Source organism: Mustela nigripes, chromosome 15, assembly GCF_022355385.1.
Source record: "Mustela nigripes isolate SB6536 chromosome 15, MUSNIG.SB6536, whole genome shotgun sequence".
Taxonomy (NCBI): Eukaryota; Metazoa; Chordata; class Mammalia; order Carnivora; family Mustelidae; genus Mustela; species Mustela nigripes.
The window spans coordinates 19,994,626-20,009,247 of record NC_081571.1 but is presented as its reverse complement, the minus strand read 5'-3'; the positions used below and the strand labels follow the sequence as shown (position 1 = coordinate 20,009,247).

General features: G+C 39.8%; 1 non-coding gene across 1 annotated transcript; it reads left to right on the top strand.

The window, feature by feature from the left end:
• Positions 1–1,214: 1,214 nt before the first annotated feature.
• On the top strand, positions 1,215–1,335 carry LOC132003058 (small nucleolar RNA SNORA1). Its single transcript, XR_009400130.1, has one exon. It is a non-coding gene; the product is annotated as a small nucleolar RNA SNORA1 (small nucleolar RNA).
• The last annotated feature ends 13,287 nt before the right edge of the window (positions 1,336–14,622 follow it).

Sequence of the window (14,622 nt, the reverse complement as noted above, 5' to 3'; positions counted from 1 at the left end):
ATACATAGAACGTTTTTGTCCAAATTCAGTCAAAACTCAGTTGCTCATTCCTTTACATAATATCTTATGTGCAAGTTATAGCCAACACTTGAAACAGATGATTGATGCCTTTAATTAACTGCAAACACAGAATGTAACTGCATAGTTAATCAGATGCCAGTTGCTGAAAGTTGTCATTTATTCAAAGTCTACACTTATAAAACCTTTTCAAGATTATATTGTGTATATATATGTTGACCATTCACTCAAGAAAAATTAGTAAGTAATCTTTCTGTAGTGATGCTGCTACAAGGTTTAGTTTTACTGCCCTGTGAGTCACTGTCATCATAGCAAAGGAACTATGTCCTGTTCATCTTTTAGATGTATTTCTGGCATCTTGTGTGTATCAGGCACTTAAAGGTTTATAAAAAAAAATGAAGAGAACATTTTTGGAGCACTTGCAATAATTACTGCGGACTGGTTTTATGTATCTCATAACCCTATGAGATAAGTACTAGCTAGCAACTTAATTAACCAGATAAATAACTCAAAAAGTAAGTCCCACAATAAAGTAAGTGGTAAATTTGAACTAAGCATTTAATACCAATACCAAAACCAAACTACTTGTACTACCAAGTGCTTTGAAAATACTCAAGAGAGAACATGAGTACCTTTCTGCCTGAGGGAGTCCAGAAAGCCTCAGTGACATTAAAGTCTTGGGATGAATAAGAAATAACATCCTTTATAGAGGCACAAAGTGTGACAGACCAGCACAGCAAAATAATCCCATAACTGGGTGGGGTTTGAATGAAGGGTGTAGTTTTGGGGATTCTCAAAAGCAAGGGACATACTGCAAAAGACCTTGTAACAGCCATGCTGAGGACTTGGGCATTTGTTTTGAGTCAGCAATTTGAAATAGAAAGCACTTTGCGAAAGTCACGCAAGCTACAGCATGGAAGTTGAGTTAGAGGTAGTACACTGGGTGGGTTTTTGCAGAAATCCAAAAGTGGAGATGGTGAGGATCTACATTATGGAAAAGGATTAGAATGTACCTTTGCATTCTCTTTCCATAAAGCCCCGTAGTCACACAGGATTTGCAAACACTTAATCATATAATTGATGATCCTTAATTTTAAGCCACTTTAATTTTACCACTTGATTTGCTAGGAGAGTTTAGTCTGCATTTATAAAATATACTTAGTGTCACAATTTTAGAAAGGACTTCATTTACTCCAAGCCTCATTCTAGATGAAACTGAGCACGGTTTGTGTTGTCCACAGACAGTTAATGTGGCTATATTGAGAAACAGGTTATGCTTCCAACATTGCCGGGGTGACAATGAGACCTGTAACATTTCTTGTTAAAAGTGGATGGAACGAGACTTTCAAGAATTAGGAACAATTAAGGAATAATATATTTTTAAATCACTTGACAAAATAGTAATCGATTAACTTTCTATAATTTTAACTTCTAGGGCCCTTAAATCAATTGCTTGAAGAAATTGGATTCCAAAGATTACAGGTGGGAACTTTTTTTTTTAAAGATTTTATTTATTTATTTGACAGACAGAGATCACAAGTAGGCAGAGAGTCAGGCAGAGAGAGAGAGAGGGAAGCAGGCTCCCTGCTGAGCAGAGAGCTGGATGCGGGACTCGATCCCAGGACCCTGAGATCATGACCCGAGCCGAAGGCAGTGGCCAAACCCACTGAGCCACCCAGGCGCCCCAAGTGGGAACTTTTTTGAAGTATGTCCATATCCAAGTGATTTAAAAAAGTCCAACTGGGGGGCACCTGGGTGGCTCAGTCGATTAAGCTTCAGACTCTTGATTTCGGCTGATTGTGATCTTAGGGTCATGAGATGGAGCCATGTGTCGGGCTCCACAATAGGTTTGGATCCTGCTTAAGAATTCAAAAAGAAGGAAGAAGAAGCATTGGGAACTGACAATGACAACTGTGGATTGAGCAAAAGTTCTTTTTAAAAAACCTGGAACATTATGACAGACTGGGGGAAACTAAGGTGATTGGTAGTAGGAGAAATCACATGTGAAATTCCTTAAATATAAATTTCTTGACTTCAAAAAAAGGCTTAATTCCAAATTAAATTTAGTGAACCTTTATTGGTTCTAAAGGTGACACAACACTAGTAAATAATTTGGGTCAGTTAAGTGATAAAAGATTGGGCAACATTGGCAAGTCAGTTGGAAAGGGAGATCAAAATTAAAGTATCCAGGTCCTTGTATTCAAGAGGGGCATTTTGATTCTGACTAAATTTTTAAATTCTTAATTTAATTAATTTCTGGTAGAAGTCTTAGAGTTCAAAGTCATTCGTGTTCAGGGCTCCTGGGTGACTCAGTCAGTTAAGCATCCAACTCTTTATTTCCACTCAAATCATGATCTTGGCTCAGGTCATGATCTCAGGATCATGAGATCGAGCCTTGCCTCCCGCTCCATACTCAGTGGGACGTCTTCTTGAGGATTCTTTCTCTCTCTCTTCCTCGTTCCTTTCCCCACTCCACTCTCATAAGCACTCTGTCTCTCTCTCTCTCAGATGAACAAATCTTCAAAGTCATTAGCTTTTTGAACTCCTAAATGGTGGAGAGGGCAAATAGAGTAAGAAAAAACAGAGAAGGCACAGAAAAGTGGAAGAAATAAGCACAAAGTAAGATGTCATACTTGCCTGTATGTTGGTATCACGGCACTTGTAAATGGAAAGGAAGCAGTAGGCTCAGAAGGCTTTTCAGGTTCATTCTACTGCACACACTCTTCCAAGAGAATAGACCAACTTATTCTTATAGACCTATTTAACCTTGATACCAAAACTCAGACAAGCATAGTAGGAGAAAAAAATCCAAGTCAACCTTACCCAAGAAAATAGAGAAACATAAATTATCAGCAAGACAAAATTATTCTTAGGAAATGGTACACCATAACCAAGCTGGGTTTCTGTCAGGGGTAAAGGATAGATTTATTAATAGTAAAGCAAGGATAAAATTAAATCTAAAATTGTAATCATCAGATGGAGAAAAACCCATTTTTTTAGTCTATAAAAAATGGTTGATAAAAATCACCATAATGGTTAAAAAACACATTTATCAAACTATGAAAAGAATGAAGCTTTAGTAGGTAAAGGAAATCTATAAAAGTATAGCACACATTATTCTTAATTATGGAATTTTAGAAATAGCCCTTTAAAAGTGGGCTGGTCAGTGGGGCACCTGGGTGGCTCAGTGGGTTAAAGCCTCTGCCTTCGGCCCAGGTCGTGATCCCAGGGTCCTGGGATCGAGCCCCACATTGGGCTCTCTGCTCAGCGGAGGGCCTGCTTCCTCCTCTCTCTCTCTGCCTGCCTCTCTGCCTACTTGTGATCTCTGTCTGTCAAATGAATAAATAAAATCTCTTAAAAAAAAAAAAAAAGGGCTGGTCAAGTGAAATGTAGTTCAGCATTGTACTACAGACTTGCTAATATGACAAGGTATAAAAAAGTAAATGGCAAAAAGGTACAAAGGAAGATATAAAGCTTAGTGAGATTTACAAATATATTCAAAAGTCAGTTGCATTTTCAAATATGAGCAACAGGAAAAAACTTCATTCAACAAAAGGAATACCAGGCAATGGAATACTATCCGGAACTAAAAAGAGGAGCAACGAAGCTATAAAAAGACATGGTGGAACCCTAAATGCATATTACTAAGTGAAAGAAGCCAATCTGGACGAGTTTACATAGGATTCCAACTAAATGACATTCTGGAAAACGTAGAACCTTGGACACAGACGATCGGTGGTTGCTGGCTTGGAGGGGGGAGGGGCAGAGAAGGATGAATAGGTGGAGAACAGGGTTTTCAGAGCAGGGGTGTAGAGTATTTCTGTGCTACTATAGGGATGGATGACATCATCATAAACATTATCATGACATTACGTATTTGTGCAAGCCCATGGAATACATTAACCCAAGAGTGAATCCTAATGCAAACCATGGACTCTGGGTGATAATGATGTGTCGATGTAGGTTCATCCACTGCAACAAGTGTACCACGCTGGCAGAGGATTTTGATAATGGGGGAGACTATGCATGTGTGGGAGCAAGAGGTGTATGGGAAGTCTTTATCTTCCTCTCAATTTGGCTGTGAACATATAAGTGCTCTAAAAAAATTTAAGTCTATAAAAAGAAAACAGTGACATAGTACTTTGAGTAAATCCATCAAAAGACGAGTAACAACATCATGGAGAATTTTTTTTAACTTTATGACAATCATTAAAGAAAACTTATTTAAATGGAGGATACACAACTATCATGGACTATCATGGTTACAAAGAATAGATACTCTTCTAAAGAAATGAAGAACCTGCTCTACCAAATACCAAGACTAATGAAGGCACAGAAACGAAGACAATGTAGTATTCACTGGAGATAAGCAAACTGATAGTGGAGTATAATAAGGAAACCATGAGCACTCACTCCGATGGGACCAGTTTATAACAGCTGGCATGGCAGATCAGTTAAGGTATTGGACAGTTTGTTACAAAGTGCTCTGATAACTGGTTATTTATATGAAAGAAAATGAAAATGGACCCCTGCACTACACAATGCACAAAAAGCCACTCTAGGTGGATTAAACACTTAAAAGAGAAAAGAACTCTAAAAGCTTTCAAAGAAAATACAGAATATCCTATCTTAAGGATATCCTGTCTTCCATAGAAAAGAATAGCTTTTTACGCAAGACATACCAGACACTAAGTATCTTGAAGCTTCCCATATTTGATATCAAATGCATCATTGAAAAGGTGAAAAGATAAGCTACAATGGGGAGAATTATATTTGCTTTTCATGTAACTGTCAAGCACATATATATACACATTATATATATATTTATTATGTATATTAAATAAATATATATTTAATATGTATACATTATATACATCTTAAAAATAGATGCAAGTGTGTATATAAGGACTATATACGATCAGTATAAAAAATAAAAAGCACAAAACACTAAGTGCAATACAGGGAGAAAACGTGAATTGTAAACAGCCCTGTGAAAATTGCTCAGCTTTATTAAAATTCAGGAAAATCTGGGGTCCCTGGGTGGCTCAGTGGGTTAAAGCCTCTGCCTTCAGCTCGGGTCATGATCCCAGGGTCCTGGATGGAGCCGGGCATCAGGCTCTCTGCTCAGCAGGGAGCCTGCTTCCTCCCCTCTCTCTCTCTGCCTGCCTCTCTGCCTACTTATATTCTCTGTCAAATAAATAAGAAATCTAAAAAAAATTTTTTTTCAGGAAAATCTAAATTCAGATTATAATGAAATACTATTTTACACCCACTCAGTTGTCAAATATTAAAAGCTCCAACACTATCAAGCACTTCAAGGATGTGGAACACAGGCAATACTTGAGAGCAGTACAGGGCTAGTGGAAGATTCCGTCGATAACAAACCACTTGAAAACAATCAAAATCCTGTTTACAACAGTCTTGTAAAATTGAACATAAATTCTGACAATTCCATTTCTGAATGTGCACACGTTGATTTTAGGTACTGAAGAACTCTTGCATATATATATGCACCAGGACATATGTACAAAAAGATTCATAGTAGCATGATTTATAATAGCAAAAACTTTTAAATATCCTAGATAAGTCAATGCATGGGGGCCTGTTTGTCATGTGTGAGGTACACTCAAAATGACCAAACAGTTGCCTCAAGCAGCAAGGTAGATGAACCTTAAAAACAATATGGAGCCACAAAGGTAATCACAGGAGAATACATGTGTATTTTTACATGGTCAAAGCAGATAAAGCTAAGTGATACACTGTTTCAAGATCTATACATACATTGTAGGGGCGCCTGGGTGGCTCAGTTGGTTAAGTGTCTGCCTTCGGCTCAGGTCATGATCCCAGAGTCCTGGGATGGAATCCTGTGTGGGGCTGTCAGTTCAGTGGGGAGTCTGCTTCTCCCTCTCCCCCTGCCTCTTCCCCCTTGTTCATGCTCTGTCTCTGTCTCTGTCTCAAATAAACATATAAAATCTTTTAAAATAATTAACTAAATTTTAAAAGATACATACATTTACGATTAAAAAACTGTTTTAAACACCAGAGAATAATCGGCACAATTATGGATTGTGGTTATGGGGAGGTACGATAAGTCTTGTGAAGGATACTCGAACAGCTTTAATGGTGTTGGTTGTATTCTAGTTCTGAGGTTGGATGGTATATACATTGTTCATTTCATTCAATAAATGCATACACATTATATACTTATATGCATTGTATGTATTATTTCACATGCATCATCAAAATTTCCATAATAAAAATGTCCGTTTAATAAAATGTTTTCTAATGGACTGATTATTTCATTAATGGTGGATATACTTAGGTAGAGAGATTTCATCAGCTGATAGTTGAAAATATTTATTATTCTGGAGTGGAGTCTAGGTCGAACTGGCAGTTTAGGGAGTTATCACTATAAATATCCATACAGATCTGTGGACTTAAATTGTTTTTTAAGGAGGTGGAAATTCAAGAATTGGATAAATGAGAAGGAATAGAATAGAATGGATGGTACACATCGGTGAAAAGTTAATGAAATCATCATTTAAAGAGAAGGGAACGTTTTCCTAAGGTAGCAGCAAATGTCCTAGAACGTATGTGTGCGTCTTAGCAAGAAATGAAATGATGGCGGATGACATGTGGTGGGAGAGGTTTCCTTAAACCAGAAGCTTAGAGAAGGAGAAAGGTCTGAGGCTAGAACAAATTGTTTCAGGAAGGCACTGGTGCCCTAAGATGAACATTCAGGGCAAATCAAATATACATCTTTGGGGACAACATCCTGTAGGTCAGGAGTGGGAATAGAATTAGGACTTCTAAAATCGCAATTGTCCTAAAACAAACAAACAAGCTGTGCTCATTTCCGGACCTTGCCCTAGTTCAGTCATTGAGAGAATGAAACTATAGAAACACAGAAAAACCTTCCTTGGGAGCTCATTCCCACAATTGGTGATCTGCTTTATTTCCCCCATGACAGAGGGGAGAAATTTCCACTAACGTGGCTCACAGTGATTTCCATTTTACACTAAGGAGGAGGAAAGGTTGTGAATGATCCCGTGTTTCATTCATCTCCCAAACCCCCCAGCTGTCCCAGGCATTCTGTCCTCGTTGAAAGCATTCTTGCTTTCTAGGCTGAGATGCTCGGGACATTTTGCAGGAAGAAGAAAAACAGTTGCTTAGTCATCTTCCACAGGGAGGCATTTGTGGCAAGTGCCCCGAAGGCTCTTGCCAGCCACCACCAGGGAACAATTATTGTTCTGTTGTTTTGAACCTTGCGCCTAAGTGGTATTCAGCTAATATTAAGGGGACTTGTATCTAGAAAGGAGCTAAAGCAGTACTTCCAAACATTTTGCTGGATGACTGTGGAGGGTCATCCGATTCAGAGGACAAAGGGGCTTCCTGTTCCAGGCAAGGATTGTCTATGACCTTGTCCCAAGAAATGATGGACATAGGAAGTTTTCCTGTTGCTCTTTTCCATGCGAGGTTAGTCCCAAAGTTATGATGACCTGGTGCTCAAGCAGAGATTGTGTAGGAAGAAACAGAACAGAATGGAAGAACTACAGGGCAGAAGCAGGAATGGCCCTCAAGTTTGCAGATTTGCAGGAAACTGGAGAGATGTTAGACAAAGGTGACAAATGTTTTGAAATACTGGACCAATCACTAATCCATCTTCCCTGTGCTTGACACAAGGATGAAAAGAGACATAGTGTGAAAATTGACCCAGCATTCTCATGTTAGAAAGATCGCTGAGTCCTGAGAAACACAGTTCAGCTCTCATTCACAGTAATCATGGTTACCATTTATTAATGCTGGTCACGATTCTGCATACTTTACATGTAATGTTTCATATACTGCTCACTCAGACAACTCTGCTAGAGACTTCATCATGCCCATTTCACAGATGAAAAACAGAACATGAAGAGGAACTAAATAAGTTACATGATGTTCCACGTTGGCAGGCAGTGTGAACCCAGGACCCATTTTCTTACCCAGGATGCCTGTAGCATGGTTTCCACATCGAGCCACAGCCAAGGATGTACGCCAACAATGCGGAGGAAAGTATTCTAAAGTAGACAATCCCTGACTCGGTGCACGCACATGCATCTGTTTTAATCTGAGTTTCTGGTCCCCAGCCTCCTTTCCCAAAGTTCTAATATTCCATATTAATTCTTATAATTACAAACGGTGGATGACAGCCTTGGTTATTATTGTAATTTGAGTTTGTAGAGAAGACAGTTAAGAGTGTCAATTAGGAGGCACCTGGGTGGCTCAGTGAGTTAAGCCTCTGCCTTCGGCTCAGGTCATGATCTCAGGGTCCTGGGATCGAGCCCCGCATCGGGCTCTCTGCTCAGCAGGGAGCCTGCTTCCTCCTCTCTCTCTCTCTCTGCCTGCTTCTCTGCCTACTTGTGATCTCTCTCTGTCAAATAAATAAATAAAATATTTAAAAAAAAAAAGAGTATCAATTAGTTGGCAAGTGTAACCCCCAATCTGGGAGGTTTTTAAAGATGAAGTTGATGAAAAGAAAGAGACTAGATGGTCGGGGGAAGAAAGACCAGCAAGACAGGATGACCTGAGAAAGATCTGAGTTGGCTTTGGGTTGTGTTGCTTCCACACCGAGGAAAACAAAATATTATTTGGAATAGTGATAGGAGAAAGGTGACCATCATTCAAGTAGAATACTTGTCCTCTCCGTGATAGAGTAACAGCTGAATTACCTTTGGGGAAGGGGTCTGATGAAAGAAGGACCCCTGGGGCAGGAGCCTGGGGATCTGGATTCGAGAAGGAGCTTTGCCACTTGCGAGCTGTTATCTTTGACAAATCACTTATTCATTCGACCAGTATCTTTTGGGCAGCAGAGGTGAGCCTGCCCCGTTCTAATGCTGCAGGTGTCGTGGCGAAAACAGCACAACGAATCACATCTCTCACGGAAGCTGTCACGTATGTCAGGGCTCAGCAAATGCTTTCTGTAGAGGGATAGAGAGAAAATGTTTTAGGCGTGGCAGGCTGTATGGTCTCTATAGCAGATGTTCAACTACGCAGGTCTGGTAGGGAAGTGACCACAGAGAACACAGAAACAAATGGCTAGGACTGCGGACCAGTGACACATTTACAAAGATAGGGGGCAGACCAGGTGCAGCTAGCAGGCGGTAGTTAGCCAACCCCTTTTCCAGAGGCCAAGTAATTATGCCTATGGTAACATGTGTCAAGGCTCTGCGGCACAGAGGACACATATAGCTTTAGTGGTATTCAAGGAAGGCCAACGGGGCTGTTTCTAAGTGAGTGAGGGGATTACCATATGAGAGAGACTGGAAAGGACTAGCAGGGTCTCTGGGGACACTTCGGATTTTCCTCTTTGTCATGCTAATGATTGGTGGTCCTGGGATTATTTTAAGCAGGATGGCTACATGATCAGATTCAAGTTTTAGAAGATTCCTCACTGCAGTGTATAGATTGAATTGAATGAAATGTCATCTGCAGCGTAAGGATAGATACACTTGCCCTGTATATCTACAGTTCATTGTGAGAGAATAAACTACAGTGAGTTATAAAATATAAATGATGTAGGGAATTATCTAGAAATATTTTATAGAAAACAATGCCATCAGAAGGTCATGTTCTTTTGAATTTTCTCTAGGAACAAAGGCAGTCTAAACTCATGAAAAAAAATCCTTTTGTTTGTGTTAACAGGCTTCCTTCACCAGGGAAACTGCTCCTTGGGGTGCTCATGAAAGGAAAGGAACTTCTCTCGCTTGCTCATTCCATCTCTCTCCTTGTCCTCTCTCCTAAGCACCTGGAGCCCAGGCCTGGCTCCAAACCCATGAAAACTGCCCAAGTGTAAAAGCTTCTCAAGAATGAGATGGATCCTGGGGCGAATTCCCCTCAGAAGCAGGATAAAGAGAATTTAGTGGGTAAGTTCCTCTTTTCTGCCCTAAGTTTGTTTTAGGTATATTAAGTGAAGCAAGAGCCCTGGCAATTCTGAGAGTTGCAAAGTAGCGGCGAGGGGGATTAATCCATACCGGGATTGGCTTCATTCAGTTAGAGCCCGGGATTTTGGGTTCATTGCTTTTTGTGGCTTTATCGGCTTCTTAAACAGCAATCTGTAATTTGCTCTTTTCTTCAGTAATAGATAGAATTTATATTTATTTTTACATTCTTTTTTTATTATTATTATATAGCAAAAACACGTTAAACAGGCTGAAATGTATCCATTTTCAAATATCATCGGATTATGCTATGATTAAAAAGAAAAGCTGACTTGAGCTGCATTATGTCTGATACCTGGAGAAAAGTTGAAGGAAATAAAACTTGTCCCATAAGTACTAACTACTACCTTGAATAGCATGTCTGGATTATGAAGCATTTTGCTTGTATTATGTTTTTAAATCCTACAAATAATTCTGAGATAGATTCTCATCTAATCTCATTTTATGAAGGAGGAAACTGAGTCTTGGAGGGTTTAAAAACTTGCTGAAGTTCCAGAAAGTGATAGTGATGAAGATGATACATGGGGGGGGCGGGGAGAGAGGTTTGACCCATGCTCTCTGTTGTTTATGTTGCCAAAGAAGTCACAGAGATAGAGAACACACTTGGCTATCAGTTTGTAAAAGAAAACGTATACATTTAGAGATATTTGCCTAAACTGATATGTGGGAAGCAGCAAATATCCCTTAGAAGTCTGAGTGGGAGGTCTCTCCGAAGTACCTTCCATTAGCTTTTTAAACAAGGAGTTTCATGAGACATTTTAGCTTGCATTTAATAAGCGAAGACCTGACTGGACCTTTATCTGTGAGATAAACTGTCCATGGGGTTACTTGGTTTTGACTTTTTAATATAATGAAAAAAGCCTGTGCTACCACAGTACAGACAAAAATGGAACATAGTGGTTGCAACTTCTGATTTCATGTGGTTTTGGGAATTTCTGAGAGATATAGGATTAGTCATTCTCTAGAGATTTGTGGGATGAGTTTGCCCTTGCCTTTCTCCATCTTGGACACATTAACAAGATAACATTATCTAGTGCTGCAAGCTGTGCAGAAATTTCCACTCACAAATGTTGAGAGGATTAAATGAATAACTCAGTCCTTGTTATCAACTCCAGCAGGAGACTTCTGTGTACCGTGCTGTTGGCTTCAGGCAGAAGCTTTTGGAAACCACTAGTGTGCCTCTCTTCCCAACTCCAAGTTCGGTGACATCACAAGAGTAGATCTCTTTGTGAAAACCTATAGAGTGCTATAAATTAGGATCTAGCCCCCCAAGTTGTTAGACATTTACTCATGTGAATGAGTAGGGCAACACTCCTCATTAGCCTTTGACTTTTCTTGCACTCCTTTTTTTTCTTTAAAGTGAAGTTAATTGGAATCTTAATCATCCAAATCTTAGGATTTCTTCTCAACATTAATATGCAAAAAAACTCAAAACAAACAAACAAAAAAACCAAAAACTTCCCAGGGGGTTTCTTAAAAACACAGATTTTGGGTTCTTATCTCTGGAAGGCCTGATGCTCTCATTTTGGGATGGACTCAAGATTTTTCATCCAAGTAAGCTGCAAGCTGGTGACGTTGCCAGTCTGAGAACACACTTTGAGAAGCACAGTACTTCTTTTTAGCAGTTCTGTGTTTTCGCTGAAAAATGTTCCCCGATGCAAGTTGGGTGCACATTTCAGAGACTAGGCAGGAGGGAAGATGATTTTCAGGTGATGAAAAGATAGTATTTACCAGGAGGGTTTCACTTTAGATTTTACATTTGACACTTAAAATCCTTCATTCTGTGGGGAAAGAACCAGGAAGTCATGGAGACTGTACTTTACCAACCGTACTCCATAGGATGGGAAGTGAATAGAAGGAGAGAAGAACTTTTAACACTGCAACCCCAGACCCAGGCCCAGGGAAGGTGATTGTTTTCACTCCACACACCTTTTATTTTTCCCCTGGGCATCCTCTAGTCTTTCTTGCTCTGGAAATACAAAGGACTTTTTTTTTTCTTTTTTTACTTGATGTGATTAATTTTTCATTTTAAATAGTATAAAGGTATCAAAAATTAAGAGAACGTAGAACACTGTTGTTGGGGAGGAAAATTTTCCCTTTACCCTTCAAAGATTCTTCTGGCTGGGCTCAGAATTAAATTGACATGAGACTGATTAACAGGAGATAATCAAATTTAACTTTGTACAGACAGGAGCCCCACATACATAAGAGGTCCTAAAAACAGAAATGTCAAATGAGGTATATATGCCATCCTGAGCTACGGAATGGGCTGGGGGCCTGAGGTTCAAAGGGAAGAAGGACAATTAACAGAGTCATAAGAAGACCAGATGTTTGGTTATTAGAAGTTTGCTCTGCCATATAGATGGGTCAATTACATCAAATTCATCTCTGGTAAGAACTCTCATTCTGGGAAAAACCTCCAATTTAACTTCCTCTAGGTAGATAAGAGGGGAGATAATTTTCTCTTGAGCCCACTGGGTCTTGATTTCAGCTCCAAATAGTCACCTGCCAAAATGATACACTTTTGAGAACCCTTGTTCTGACTCCTTCAGTATAAATCATATTTCCACCACTCGGAATTAACCACTGCTAATATTTTGGTCAGTTTCTTCCAATTTCTTCTAATATTTTTGGATATTCTTCCAGTTTGGAAATAGTTTTCCAATATTTCTTCCAGTTTCTTCTAATATTTTTTCTTTGCATGTGTTTTGTGCTAATTGAGATCATATTGTTCTTAGCATTTTGTATTCTTCTGCTTTTTTCTCTTAACACCATACCATCGTAATTTCTGGGTTTTCACCAATTAAAAAACATATATTCACAATATGATATTGTGTAGGTACATCATGGTTTGCTTAATTATCTCCCCATTGTACTTTCAGAGTGTTTTTATTTACCACTGTCATAAATAGTACTATCATGAGACTGGACATACATCTTAAGGACAAGTGTTTGTTGTTGCTATGGGTAATGCCGTTATTTCATACAGAAAAGGGAGGCTGAGGAGGGACAAACCTGATGCAGGCATAAAAGAAGAAAAATGTTTTCTGTACCCTTTTAGATTCTTTAGCCTGGTCTATTAATTAAATAGACATAAGGAAGATTAACAAGAGAAAAAATGAATTATAATGTCACACATACATGAACCTTGACAGACATGAGAGGCTCTAAGACAGTAGGTGATTGAGCTGATGTCCCATTCTGACCTAAGAATAATGGGACGGTGGTTTGGGGCTTCCTAAAGGAGGAAGACACAAAGAAAGATGAGAAGAGCAAAATTTTGGTAAACAAATGTTTGTCATACCAGGCAGAAACAGTGGGACCCACAGAGGAATTCCGTTCCTGCCCATCTCCCCCCTAGTTTACCGTACTCTTGGTAATTATCCCTGGTGAGAGCTTTCTTCCTGGACCAGGCCCTGTATCTAAATTCTTAGAGGCAGTTAAGGGGGAAGTAAAAAGCTCTTCTCGAGTCTTTTGGGTCTTTTGTGGCTTCAGTTCAGAATCACTCACAGGCCAATGTGGAACAATTTGGGGGAGGCTTGTTCCGGACTCCTTCACAAGGAAAAGAGTTTCTCTATTTTCTTCTCATAATGGTACATGGGAACAGTGAGGCAGTAGCATGTAGGAGAAAATGTGAGGACATACGGGTTCTGAGTTTAATTGACTCTCTTGAGAGTAAACAGAGTCTCTCCTGCTGGATCATTATTTCCAGACAAGAAACTTCAAACAGATCAATAACCCTATTACGTTCCTGAGCATTGTTCTTGACAGCTCGGAGCATCTGGTGTGTCCTTCACTGCATTTACTCAACGAATGAGTTCAGAACCTACTGTGTACAGGAGATGGAGACATAAAAATAAAATGCCTGCTTTCAAAGAACTACAGATGCACAGGGAAGGCACCCAAGTTAACTGAAAAGTAGAGTGTCCTGTGAAAAGCCACACTAAAGGGTGAATTAGAAGAGGAGCATTCAAAAGGGCAGACAAAAGAGAAGAATCTTCCTGGAAAAGAAGGGGGAAGTGCGAGCTGAGCTGAGCAGTGCGGCTAGGTGAGGGAGAGGAAAATGTGGGATATGAATGGGGGCCTGGGGAACCCGAAGGCCAGGGCAAAGGCACAAAGATGTGTGAGGACAGGGTGCTTTCTCTCCTGGAGGGTGTTTATGTGTGTTAGTATGTGGCTTAGGTAAGAGACCAAAGCCCTGCCACCTGAAAAACTGAATTTCACACTTGCTCAGCGCCCATGTGTGAAGCCTGTCTCCTAAGGCGTGCTTGGGAGTTGCTGCTGCACTTGACTGATGGGATGAAGCCTCGTTGGAATTCCTCCTGAGGCAGCTGCCTGGCGAGCCGCAACCCCAGGGAAGTCATGACGTGGGACTTTAATGGGGTTGGCAGTGCCTAAATGCTTAAGCCGAAGGGGCAGCCTAAGGCATTAAAAGCATTTACTTGCATACCTTTTTGAACATTTGAACATTCTAGTTCAAAATTTATCCTCAATATTTCTATAAAAAATCAAAGGGTAAAAAGGAACTCTGTACACATGTGTCCCAAAGCTCACGTGACTCTCAAGCACAGATCACCCTTCTGTAGTTGAGATGTAATCATGACACTGAGAGAACTCTTACGATTAT